Source organism: Sarcophilus harrisii, chromosome 2, assembly GCF_902635505.1.
Source record: "Sarcophilus harrisii chromosome 2, mSarHar1.11, whole genome shotgun sequence".
Lineage (NCBI taxonomy): Eukaryota > Metazoa > Chordata > Mammalia > Dasyuromorphia > Dasyuridae > Sarcophilus > Sarcophilus harrisii.
The window spans coordinates 240,946,837-240,959,509 of record NC_045427.1 but is presented as its reverse complement, the minus strand read 5'-3'; the positions used below and the strand labels follow the sequence as shown (position 1 = coordinate 240,959,509).

General features: G+C 37.2%; 1 protein-coding gene and 1 pseudogene across 3 annotated transcripts in view; one reads left to right on the top strand and one right to left on the bottom strand.

Moving 5' to 3' along the window:
• The window catches only part of SS18L1 (SS18L1 subunit of BAF chromatin remodeling complex), an 80,178-nt gene that overhangs the window by 14,954 nt on the left and 52,551 nt on the right, over positions 1-12,673 (bottom strand). Inside the window, exon 1 of one of the 3 annotated variants that reach the window (XM_012539642.3) lies at positions 429-736. The exons of 1 other annotated variant lie outside the window; for it this stretch is intronic. The gene's annotated coding sequence lies outside the window, so the exon portion shown is untranslated. Of the gene's footprint in view, positions 1-157; positions 405-428; positions 737-12,673 lie in introns of those variants that run through there. One more of the 3 variants, XM_012539641.3, reaches the window with a different exon arrangement.
• On the top strand, positions 735-5,065 carry LOC100925307 (annotated as a pseudogene).

Here is a 12,673-nt window from a genome sequence, read left to right as displayed (position 1 = left end):
CCCCCAGCTCTGCCGCCAAAGGTCAAGGGCCGGGGTCGCTCTCCAAAGGCCCCACCCTTATTTGGAGGGAAAGGTGCAGGACTCCCTGTACACCCACCCAGCGTGAACTTCCCTCCCCGAGAGCTCCCTTACTTTCAAGTGAAAAAAAAATACTCACTTCTCTTCGGAGGGAACTTCCGGCACCACTTCCGGCTTCCGTGAGCGCGGGCCCCGCCCCTCCCCCTAGTCTTCCGCAGCGTCCCTAGCTCGGCTCAGCCCCAGGGGTTCCTTCCCACTCTACCTCGCCTAAGCCCCAATGCGCATGCGTGAAATGCTCCCGCCGCTTCCCTTGTTTTTCGCCCTTCCCGCCTCCTCCTTCTGCCGGTGCGCCCAGTCTCTGTGTGTAAATAGAGTGAGTGAGTGAGTGAGTGAGTGTGTGTGTGTCTTACTTCTCTGACTCCTCCTTTTATCCTGAAAGATGAATTTAGATGCGGCCTCAAACTCAGTTAAAACGAAAGGCTGGTTTGGGCGTCTCTGAGGAGCCCGCTGGGGGAGCTGGTGACGGCATTGCCCACGGGCAGGAGAAGAATTGTTGTGGGCCGCTTGGTCCTTGGCTTCTCCGCACCCAAAACCTTCTTGCTGCTTTACTTCTAGGACCCGTGCCAAGAGCCCTCTATCAGGAGGACGCTTCTACGCCCAGAATGAAGCACGAGGTTGCTGAGATGCGAAAGGTCATCTCGTCTACGCCTGCATAAACTGAAGCTAACCAGGAGCGCGTATCGGCGCCGGTCTCTCCCGGTGGGAAGTGGAGACCCGCCAAGCGTTACGGAACCATTCTTGATGCTCCAGGCCACGAGGACTATAGGAGGAACAACGTGACGGGAACATCTCGGGCTGCCTGCGCCGTCCTGATGATTGCTGCCCCTGCTGGTGATTTTGAAATCGGTGTCTCAAAGAATGGCCAGAGGCAGGAGCATTCACTTCTGGCTTGCGGAACTAATGGTGTAAACACACTGGATTCCCCCAAGCCTTCCATCCCTCCTCGCCCAACCCCCAGCGGACCGGAGGAAATTGTCAGGGAAGTCAGTACCTACATTAAGAAAATTGGCTACAACCCTGATACAGTAGCTTTTGTGCCTACAACCCTGATACAGTAGCTTTTGTGCCTACAACCCTGATACAGTAGCTTTTGTGCCTACAACCCTGATACAGTAGCTTTTGTGCCTACAACCCTGATACAGTAGCTTTTGTGCCAGTCTCCGGTTGGAACTGTGACAACGTTCAAGAGCCAAGCTCTAATATGCCTTGCTTCAAGAGGGGAAGTTACTCCCAAGGCTGACAGTGCTAGGAACTACACTGCATGAAGCTTTGGATTGCACATGGCCCTTTGTCTAGCCTTCCAAGATGTCTACAAAATTGTCAGTTTTTGGCACTGTACCCGTTAGCCAAGTGGAGTCTGGTGTTTTAAAACTAGGCATAGTGATCGCTTTTGCCCCAGTCAATGTTACAAATGAAGTAAAGTCTGTTGAAATCTACCATGAAGCTTTGTGTGAGACTCTGACTGAGGATTACATTGGTTTGGATATCAAGAATGTGTTTGCTGTAGCAATAATGCATGTATCTGTAATAACAAGAATGACCCACCTATGGAAGCAGCTGGCTTCGCTGCACTGATAATTATTTCGAACCATCCACCAATCAGTGCCGGCTACGCACTAGTTCTGCATTGTCACACGGTTCATATTGCTTGCGAGTCTGCTAAATTGAAGATTGATTGTCATTCTAGTAAAAAGCTGGAAGAAGGCCTAAATTTCTGAAATCTGATGCTGCTGCCATTGTTGATATGGTTCCAGGTCAGCCTATGTGGGTGGAGAGCTTTTCTGATTATCCTCCAATGGGTAGTTTTGCTTTTCATGATATGAGACAGACTGTTGCAGTTGGTGTCATCAAGGCAGTTGACAAGATAGCTGCTGGCGCTGGCAAGGTCACAAAATCTGCCCAGAAGGCTAAATGAATGTTCTGTGCAACACCTGCCACCTCAGTCTCAATCAATGGTAGAAGAATAGCCTCTGAACTGTTTGTTTCAATTGGCCATTTAAGTTTAATAGTAAAAGATTGGTTAATTATTACATTGTATCATAAAAGCTTCAGGAGGAAAGGAATGTTTTTGTGAGCTCTTTGTTTTGTGGAAGTTTTAAGTTATTAGTTTTTAAAATCAGTCATTTAAAAATGGAAACAACTTGACCAAAAATCTGTCACAGAATTGAGACTTTTTAAAACAGTTTAATGTGGAGGGGGGAAAAGAATATAAAAGCTGACACTACTTCCATTTTTTCTCTCTATTTGCCAGGTAGTGATGGAACCAGTTGCCAACATCTTAGTTTTTTTGATGTTAAGCTTCAAACTAGTTTTTATACTCTCCTCTTTCACCTTCATCGAGAACTAATTAATTCCTCTTCACTTTATGCCATCAGAGTGGTATCATCTCCATATCTGAGATTGCTGATATTTTCCCCAACAACCTTAATTCCAGCTTTTGATTCATCCAGACTGGCATTTCACTTAACATGCTCTGCATCTAAATAAATAAATATTGCTAACATTGCTATTTAAATTTATTATTTTATTATTTATTATTATTTTAAAATTAACACATAAATAATACAGAGCCTCGTTTAGTTCTCACAATTGCTTCTTGGTTCTCATACAAATTCCTCAGGAGACAAATACAATCATCTAGTACTTCCATCTCTTTGAGAACTAACCACATTTTGTTGTGATTTACACATTCTGAGGCTTTAGTTTAATCAATAAAGCAGAAGTGGAATTTTCTTTCTTTCTGGAACTCACTTGATTTTTCCATAATCCAGTAAATATTAACAATTTGATCTCTAGTTCCTTTGCCTCTTTGAAAAGATGAACATGGACTCTATAATGAATATACTAATCTATCAGATTGTCAAAGCTTCCCTTCTTCATGATGAACTGGACAATGGAGTAACACAACAGTCAGCCAATCAAAAGAACTTCTAAAGTCTAGGGCAACTTGATATATCAGTGATCCTTTGCATCTGTGGCTGAACTCTGGCTGAATTTGGAGATGCTTGCAACTGCCAGAAACCTTAGAACTAGCTATGACTGGCTCAAAAACAACTTTGAGCAGCACTTGCAGACTTGGGACTTTCCAAACATCCTACTCATTGGGTTATAGTATCTACACAAGTCTTTAGAAACCAAAAATATCTCACTTGTTTTCTACTCCCCTTGGAGAAGCTGAGAGCTCTGCTTTGCTTGTAAACTCTTCTCAGATAATAAACATTTTTGCAGTCTGTGATCACACTCAGTTGGAATCCTTTTTGGGCCCAAAGTCTTCCATTAACAAAAAACCAACCTGTTCTTTTGGTAATTCTCAGTTCACATATTGTTGAAAGCCTACTGAGTTTGCAGAATCTTAAGCATAAGCTTGCTGGAATATGAAATAAGAGCAATTATTCAGTAATTTGAACATTCTTGGCATTGCCCTTCTTTTCTAATGTAATGGTCACTGTTGATTTTTCTAAATTTGTTGGTATATTGAATACAGCACTTTAACATCATCTTTTAGGATTTTAAGGAGTTCAGATAGAATTCCATCCCCTACACTACCGTTATTGTTAGTAATACGTCCTAAGGTTCATTTGACTTCATTCTCCAGATTGTCTCTAGAACAATAACCACATCATTTGTGGTTATTGATGTTTAGATCTTTCTTGTATAAGATCTTTTATGTGTTCTAGCCACTTCTTTTTAATCTTTTCTGCTTCTGTTACATCCTTGCCATTTTTGTCTTTTACCATATCCATTTTTGTATGAAACATTCTCTCAGTATCTGTCTCCAACCTATCTTTCCAAACATTTCACTTCCTTCATACATCCTACATTCCTGTATAGCTAATCTACCTGCTATTCCCCATACATAACATTTTCCTAACCTGTGCACAAGCTGTCCTCCATGCATGGAGTATTTAACATTATCTACAATTTACTAATACCAACATCTTTGAAAATATCCATTTCCATTTAGAGTTCAGTTCAAAAGTACTTTCTACACAAGCTCTTTCTGATTTTTCAACTAGTACTCTTCCCCATAAAACATTCTGTATTTATCCATAGATACTGTTCCCTTCCCCCCTTCCCCCCCACCCCCTGTAAAATGTAGACTCCTTGAGAGCAAGTACTGTTTCATTTTTATTTTTGTATCTCCACTATCTCAAATAGTACATAATCAGTGACTCACTGAATTGAATTGAATTTCTTTTCATGGCCAGGTTATATTTGTAATACTACCTCAGTGTTACTTTGAAATGGACTAAGGACTGGCCTCCTCTCCCCTCCCTCAGTTTTAGATTAAAGGGCCTAGGGCTCGAGAGAAAGGTCTGCTCAATTAGATTAAAGGAGGTGTTCTGCACTTCAAAGTGCCTGCTCAACAATGAGGGGTATCTGTTTGATAACCCTGACCTATAAACTGCGTTAAACATCTGCCATTGTATCTTTTTTCCTGTAAAGTCGAGTCACTGTTTAATGTCAAAGGTGCCAGCAAGGGTGAGTTGGACATGGAACCATGTAGAGAATCCTACTGGAGGTCCATCCTGGCCATGAAGACCATCTAGGACAGTTACAGATAAATTTATTTCTCAATTATGAATTGCTATGGCCATCTTGAACTTTATTGCCTGGGCTATTTCAACTTCTTCAACTTGTATTTGGGGGTTGAGTCTCCAGAGGGTAACTAATGTCTTAGGTCCTAAGGCTATTCTGTTGGTAGCTATTGCTACCACTATTAATTCACAAGCTCCTAGCAATATACTTCCCATCAACACTCAACTAGTAGGCTAAATTAGCTTTTAGAAAAGGCATTTACTAAAGTGATATAGTAAAAACATTTGGTACAAATGTTTTCTTTATGAGCCTGAGTTACATTCTCCTAAAAATACAAATTCCATGGGAAAAGAATACTCAAATTTAAATACAATGGTAGAGGTTTTGTTGTGTCAAAGTTCCCTTTTAATGTTTGATGAGATAAAGGTCTACCTCAGTTGCTCTGCCCCAAAACCCCAGGCTATAATCATTCCCTCTTAAATGGTTGATGAGATGAAGGTTTTATATCTTTAGATTATAGACATTTCTTCTTAATGTTTGACAGGATAAAGGTTTATCCACTTTAGATGTCATTAAAATATCAGTAACTTCCCCCCATTGTGTCATCCTAGGGGCCTCCCCACCATTAGGTTATCCCCACCTAGGTACCTCCCCCATTATGTCACTGTTCTTGTTATACTATAAAAAAGGTTGCTGTCCCAGTACTCGGGGACCAAGAGCCATCTGGTTCCAGTATCTCTCTCCATTTAATAAACTATTGAATTGGTGTCTAACCTCTGCCTTGCTCAGTTTTGTTGGCATTACAGTTTGAGTATAGATTATACATTCAGCAAAGAAATAATTCACAATTAGCAACACTGGAAGTCTTTTCTCCATTCATGGAAGTCTCATGAAACTCTCCTTAGGCATAGTTCTTTACTGGAATCTAAGAGTCTCTACCTTTCTAAAATCCATTGCTGACATTTCTCTTATCCACAAGAAGGCACATTTTATGAAACTGTCTTTCCTCAATAAATCCTATCATGGGAAATCTCTCCCTTCAGAGATTTCCTTGTTTTCAGTCATCTTTCTGTTTCTTGTGAGCATTCTCTCATACTGGTCTAATCTTTCTTATCTCAGCTGATTATACTTTCTGCTATTGGTCTAGTTTCTCTATTTACATTGGACTGATTGTTCTTTTATACATAGGTCCAGGGCTATATTTGATTATTTTAACCAACCATAAATTGGTTTTTTCCTTGCATCAGTGTTGTCTTCATCCCATGGCCAAATCCCAATAATCCTCCAATTAAAGGCTTACACCTACATTTTTAGGAATGTAAGAAAAAGTATACCACCCACTCCTATTGATTGATTCTGTGATTCAATCAAAAAGGTGTTTGTATGTACTTAAAAGTTATATCTTATTTATATATTAAAATCTCATGAGTATCTATTGATTAATGGATTGATTCTGTTAAGGTGCCTGTACTTTCTGTGATTGCATTAATTGAGATGGAGATAGTATAAATCTCCCTGTAACACTATATTACACAAAAGATTTCCACAGAAAACTTAATTGCTCTTCATAAGCAAGAGTTCCCTTTCCTATGTCTTCTCACACATAGTTATGAAAGGTAAGGGCTTCCATTCTTAATTTTTGTTATTGTAAGGTCAAGGAGTCTCAACAGTTTTCTGACTCTTATTTTATAATTCCATATTGCTTTTCAAAAAGGATTGCACAAATTTGTAGTTCTAGGAACATGTAATATTATAAATATGTAAAGACCTTTTTATATAAATTTTATATAATTACATTATTTTGTCCTCATTATTTCTATTTTCTAAATAGGCAGGAATTGATGATTTTTGATTAATATTTTTTCTTCTAGGCTGCTTGTAAAATCAATTCTTTGCTATTTTACTTTTGACACCAGATGATGAAATATGTGAGCAAGCAGAATCTAGGACTAATACATGTTAATGTTCTGTAAATTCTGTCAAATTAAAATGTATCCCTTCCAATATAAAATATATCCCCTTCCAATTTGTTTACATAATAAACAAATATATTATTTATAATTAAGAACTCTTTCCTCACATTTTTTTCAGTCCAATACTTCTTAAGTTGTTCCTTTGATCTATGTCCTTCAGATGTGCTACATTTATTTGTAAACTATCTAATAATTCTTTAAATTGAATAGTAATAACTACTCAGGTACATGTATTACTGTTTGTTGAAGTTTCTTCAATTCTGTTGTTCAGACAAAAAAGTATGTTTTTCTAGTGAATCTATTGTCTTGTTTACATGCTATTTCACCATCACCTTGTCTTGATCTTTATTCTAAAGTTAAAATCTCAAGGGGAAGTCATTTAATCATGAAGAGAATCAGCAGCTCAGAGGTTGACTGAAATCATGAATTCCCCTACCCCACTCCAACCTATAAATAAGTAACAAAATATTGTCATGATCACATGTTGTTAAGACATTGAAATGAGGATTGTTCATTAGGTTCATGTGGAATATTAAACAGTGTTACGGAGGAAAGATTTGCATGCACACCCTTGGAATCATTCCATGTCCTGAGGGAGTCAAAGGAAAGCTTAGAATGGATCTTCAGATCTGATTTCATGTTCAGTGAATGAGAGTAAGAGTATCTAAATGTTTACTTTGGAGCTGATTCTGTTCCATGACTAAAAGAACCTTGAGCTATTGGTATATATGGAATAAGCTTTTAAGGACAATATTAATATGTTGTTATTTGCCCATTTAGGTAACAGAGAATTGGTGTGATTCTGTCTTGGTGCTATTTCTTTCAGTTACTTTACAGACTTGGATGAAAAGCTCTGACAGATCTACACGTCTGGGTGCCATAGTTATTATTCGCTAGTAATCTTCGCACTGAAATCTCCCAGTTTCAGAACTTCTTCTTGCACTAGAGTATTCTTCTAGACAGCCACTGGTCAGACTTTGTCCACAATACACCCAGACATACAATACACATTTCTCTGAATCCCTCTTCTGATATAGACTGGAAAAATTGTTCACCATAATTATTTTCCCCCTTGACTTGCCCTTCAGAATTTGGTCCAGCATGTTTTCTAGATCTTTTTGGAGTTTGGGTGGGTTGTTCATTGTATTTCTTCCCAGTACTCTGCCATCTTGGCTCTACCCTCTTGAAAACTATTTCTTTTGAGTCTATTAAGTCTTACTCTAGATATAGGTACAACTACATATATGTTATATATATAAATACATATGTAGTTACTTTTGTTGCTATTTTGAAGGCATATCAAAGAAAGTTTTCTTCATTTTATTTTTCTTTCTTCCCATAAGGTCAGTACTTTTCGGATTCTTGTTCTATATGGTTCTCAACTGTGTATTCCTATAAATTATCCATAAATTTATAATGGTGACTTTCTACGGAGACTTTTAGTGAAAAGCAATTGGGATTGGACCTATGATTTCTTTGATATATAGAGAATCTTCAGATGAGGAAACCAGTGTGACTCATCACCATATCATCATCTTGTCTGAAACTTTGAGTTTTAGAGAATTGCCTAAACAACTGAGAGGTTAAATGACTTGCCTAAGGTATCACAACCAATAAATGTCAGGTCTTAAACCCAGATCTTTTTGCCTTCAAGGCCTGTTATTTAGGCTCTATGCTTTGTTGTCAAGGGACAGGTCAATTCTTTGAGAGCCTCCACAGCTGTGGATCATAACATCTGAAGGAGTTACAGGACAGCCTTTCCTGACACAGGTGTTTTGCAGACCAGGAATGAGATAAATTGGGGAAGTGGAGAGAGGTCAGACAATACAACAGCCTCTCAGTCAGAAGTGCCTCTTAGTCTCCTTGTATCATCTTCTCACAAAAGGAGATCCATACTGGATTGGAGCTCCAGCAGCCACTGTCAAGTGGCTCTCGTGTATTCCAACACTTTGTACTTCTGGGTCTTCTAATTTTTTTGCAAAAATAAATACAAAACTTAGAATCTAATCTGTTATACATCTGTGTTGAAATCTTTTATATCCTTTATTGCATGCTAGTCATTAATGGAAAATGTTGCACATTCACTTTGTGCTTTCTATTGCTCTTCGGGTCACCTAAGCTTTTGCTTCTTTTGGAATTATGGCATGCCTGATTTAAAATTACATAATATCAGGATTTTTTTTTTGTCTCTCAGATAATATTATCACTGCCATCACCCTCCCAAAGCCACTGATGATGTAGAAATCATCAATCACTATTGATTTATATGCCTACTTTAAGATTTGTAAAATGCTTAACATAAAGTAGGTGCTATTATTATTATTTCAATTTTAAGCATGCAAAACTGAAGTTGAGAGAAAGGTTAGATTATTTGTCCAGATCTCAGTTTCTTGGCAAAATCTGAACTCAACACTTCAAGTCTAGCATTCTAGCTATTGTACCACCTAGCTGGATCTTGATTATCTTTGAAAACTCCTCTAGATGTCACCTCCTACAGGAAGACATTCTTTAGAGTTGCTATCAATTTGTAAGGCCTTTTCCTTAGTGGACTTTATATAGCACTTTGTTCACCACCTAACACACTTATTTGGTAATCCTGCATATTATTTTCAACAATATTTGTGTTTTGTTTTCCTCACTGGTCTTTGTTTCATGAGGGCAACAAATACCAAAAAAATTAATTCCCCTATTGGCACTCATGTTTATAGAAGTGCATATTTGGCAAATTTCTATGAAAGTGCATATAGATTATAGAAAAAATTAAGGTAGTTTTTGTGGTTCTTGTGAGTAAATTAGGATGTAATAGAGACAAGATGACAAAGTAGCAGGAAGAGATACAGTCAAACTCTCCAGACAAAAACCTAGCATTGTTATAGCCATTGTCAGATATAAGACTCAAATCCAAATCTTCCTGATTTTAAGGTCAATTCTTTAGTCATTATGCTATGCTTTTAAATATCTTATGAATATAAATATAAAACTTCGGATCAATCTGTTATAAGTTTCTCTGACTACATGACCAGCTGTTTTCTTTTTGGGTGTTATATGTTATACGTAAAGACTTATCAAGTCTTTTACATCCTTTATAGAACAGTAATCATTGATGGCAAATACTGCCCATTCATCCTGTGCTTTCAGATAACCTCCAACAAAGAGTTAGAAAATATTTCAGACCAAGTCCTGGCCAAGAAATCTAAGGAAAAAAATTAGTCATATTTCTAGCACAAATCAACAAAGAAAAACAGGCATGTGAATTTGGAAGACAAGATATGACAAGTGCCACGAGGAACAATGGAGTAGAAAGGAAATAAAAAAAGACTGAAGTTGCACACCAGGGAAAGAAAAGATCCAAGATCTATACAGGGGAATCCTATTCCTGTGTAGGCTGTAGGAAGAGGTACCAGCGGGCAGCTCTGTGAATTTACAGGTCACAGTTGCAAGGCAGATTAAGATGGGGACATATGCATAGCGATGGTGTTCCAGGGTGAGGAAGATTACAGGTGCTAAACTGTGTGGGGAGTAAAGAACAAGTTCAGAAGCAAATAGTATTTTATGTGACTCTGACCCCAGGACCTGAGTAGTGTCTCAGTTTCAGTCTCCTGTCTATTGTGAAACCTGTAGCAAAATAACCAGGCCAGTTATTTCAGATCAAAGAAGAGGCTGCAATATCTTTCCAGCTGGCTATTAATATTTGAGTCCAGCAGTAGTCTTCTGTAACTTCCAAAGAAGGGCAAGCCAATAGGATGTTATGCAGACTCAAACCCACATAATGAACTTGCCAAGCTTAAACTTTGCACTGGATCAGAACACTTTGTAAGCACCAAAAATTTATAGGTCCCCAGCCTGAGCTATCTCTGAGAGCCTAGAGTAATATTATACTTAATATTTCCAAGAAAGCAGCAAAAGTATACAAGGGGACAAAATTTTGACCCAGATCCAGAAGGTCTGTTAAGACTCTGGTCTTAATATAAAATGCAAAATCAGGAAAAAAATTGGAAGAATTAGCAAAAAAAAAAAAAAAAAAAAAAAATCCACCATAAAGAACTCTTTGGGTGACAGGGACAATCAATAATCAGCTCCAGAAGAAGAAAGTGATACTAAAACATCTATAAAGAAAACCTTAAAGAAAAACACAACTTGGCACAAATTCAATCTGAATTCCTAGAAGAGATGAAGCAAGAATTTTTTTACATTTAAAAATATTTTCACAAATGAAATTAAAGTTTAGAGGGAAAAAAATAGAAAAGAAATTAGAGGTTTGGAAGAAAGAATTAGGCAAATAATAGTCTGGCAGAAGAGGTACAAAACCTTGCCCAAGCTACAAACTCTCTGAAAATTAGAATAGAACAAATAAGAGATAATAATTTCATGTGAAACAAGAAATATTAAGAAAAACTCAAAAGATTGGAAAAAATATGAAAAAGTAAAAGGTATAACATAGCAAAAACAACTGATCTGAAAAATAAAATGAGGAAAAATAATTTGAGTCACTGAACTTCCTGAAAGCCATGACCAAAAAAGAATCTAGACACCAGGTTTCAAGAAAACTCCCCAGATCTCATAACCAGAGGCAAAGTAGAAATAGAAATAATCCACTGGATAACTCCTGAAAGAAACCTCAAAACCAAAATTCCCAGGAATATTATAGTTCAAACCCACAGCTCCAAGTCAAAGAAAAAAAAATACTGCAATTAATAATAGAGAAAGAATTTAAGTACCAAAGGATCACATTCAGGATCACACAAGTTATAGTAGCTATCCCTATAAATGAATGGAGAGAGTTTGGAATGCAGTATTACAGAAGACAAAAGATATGCAGGCTTGCAACCAAATATCTTACCCAGTAAAAGTGACAATAATCCTGTGGGAGGGGAATGAATCTGTAAAGAAATAAGAAGACTTCTAAGTATTCCTAAAGAAAAGACCAGAAACTTTGAAATAGAAATACATGAAGAGAAACATAAAAAGATAGACATGAGCAAAGAATCTCAGGGAATTAAACAAGGATAAAATGTTTATATTCTAATATATAGAGATGATATGCATATTCCTTTATAATTCTATCATCATCAGGGACCAGAGAGGGAATATAATTAGGGGTTTTGAGAATGGTTCTATTATATTGGATGGTTTTAGAAAAATAGAAACTGAGGAAAAGAAAAACACATTATGGCCAAGGGTAAGGGAGAGGAAGGATGAAGAAAATTATCTCACATGATTGGGAGGCATAAGGAGAAATCCACACAAAAATGGAGAAATGGGTGGGGGAGAAGACAACTGTAGGATCTAACTCTTATCTGAACTGGTAAAAGGAAGGAAGAATATACACAGAATTGGGTATACAAATACATTTTGCTCAACAGGGAAAAGAGGGAGTAGGCAAAGGGATGGACAAGAGGAAGTGTAGAATAAGTAATAAGGAAGAGTTTAGTCTTTTAAAAAAACTCTACTTAAGGAGAACAGATGTTGAAAACAGGATTAAAATAGAAGGAAGAAAGGATAAGAATTTATTGGGCTCTGAGTGAGGGAAATTGAAGAGGGGCAAATGGCCACAGATTACACTAAATCTAGAGTATTCCTTCCTCCTTCATCATGTTCCTCATCTTTATAAAGAACAGTTAGGAAACAAAGAGAAGAAAAAGCATAAGAGAAACAATAGAGAAATGTGTGTAATTAACAATTATAATTGTAAATGAAATGAAATCACCCATAAAATGGAAGGAATTAGCAGAAAATAGTATCTAACATTAAGTTGTTTACAAGAAATATCAAAACAAAAAGATGCACACAGAATTAAAATAAGGGACTGGAGCAAAATCTGTTATCTTTCAAGTGAAGTATTAAAGGCAGGGGTAGTAATCATGACCTAAGAGTAACATCAACTTTCCCCCCTCCCCCCAAGTAATTAAAAGAAATAAACAAGGATATTACAGTTAACTGAAAATTATCATAGATAAGGAATATCAATACTAAACAAATATGCACCAAAGTTGACATAATATCTAAATATTTAATGGGAAAATTAACTTAATTATAGGAAGACATAGAGAAAAACTATAATAGTGAGAAATGTCGATTTACTC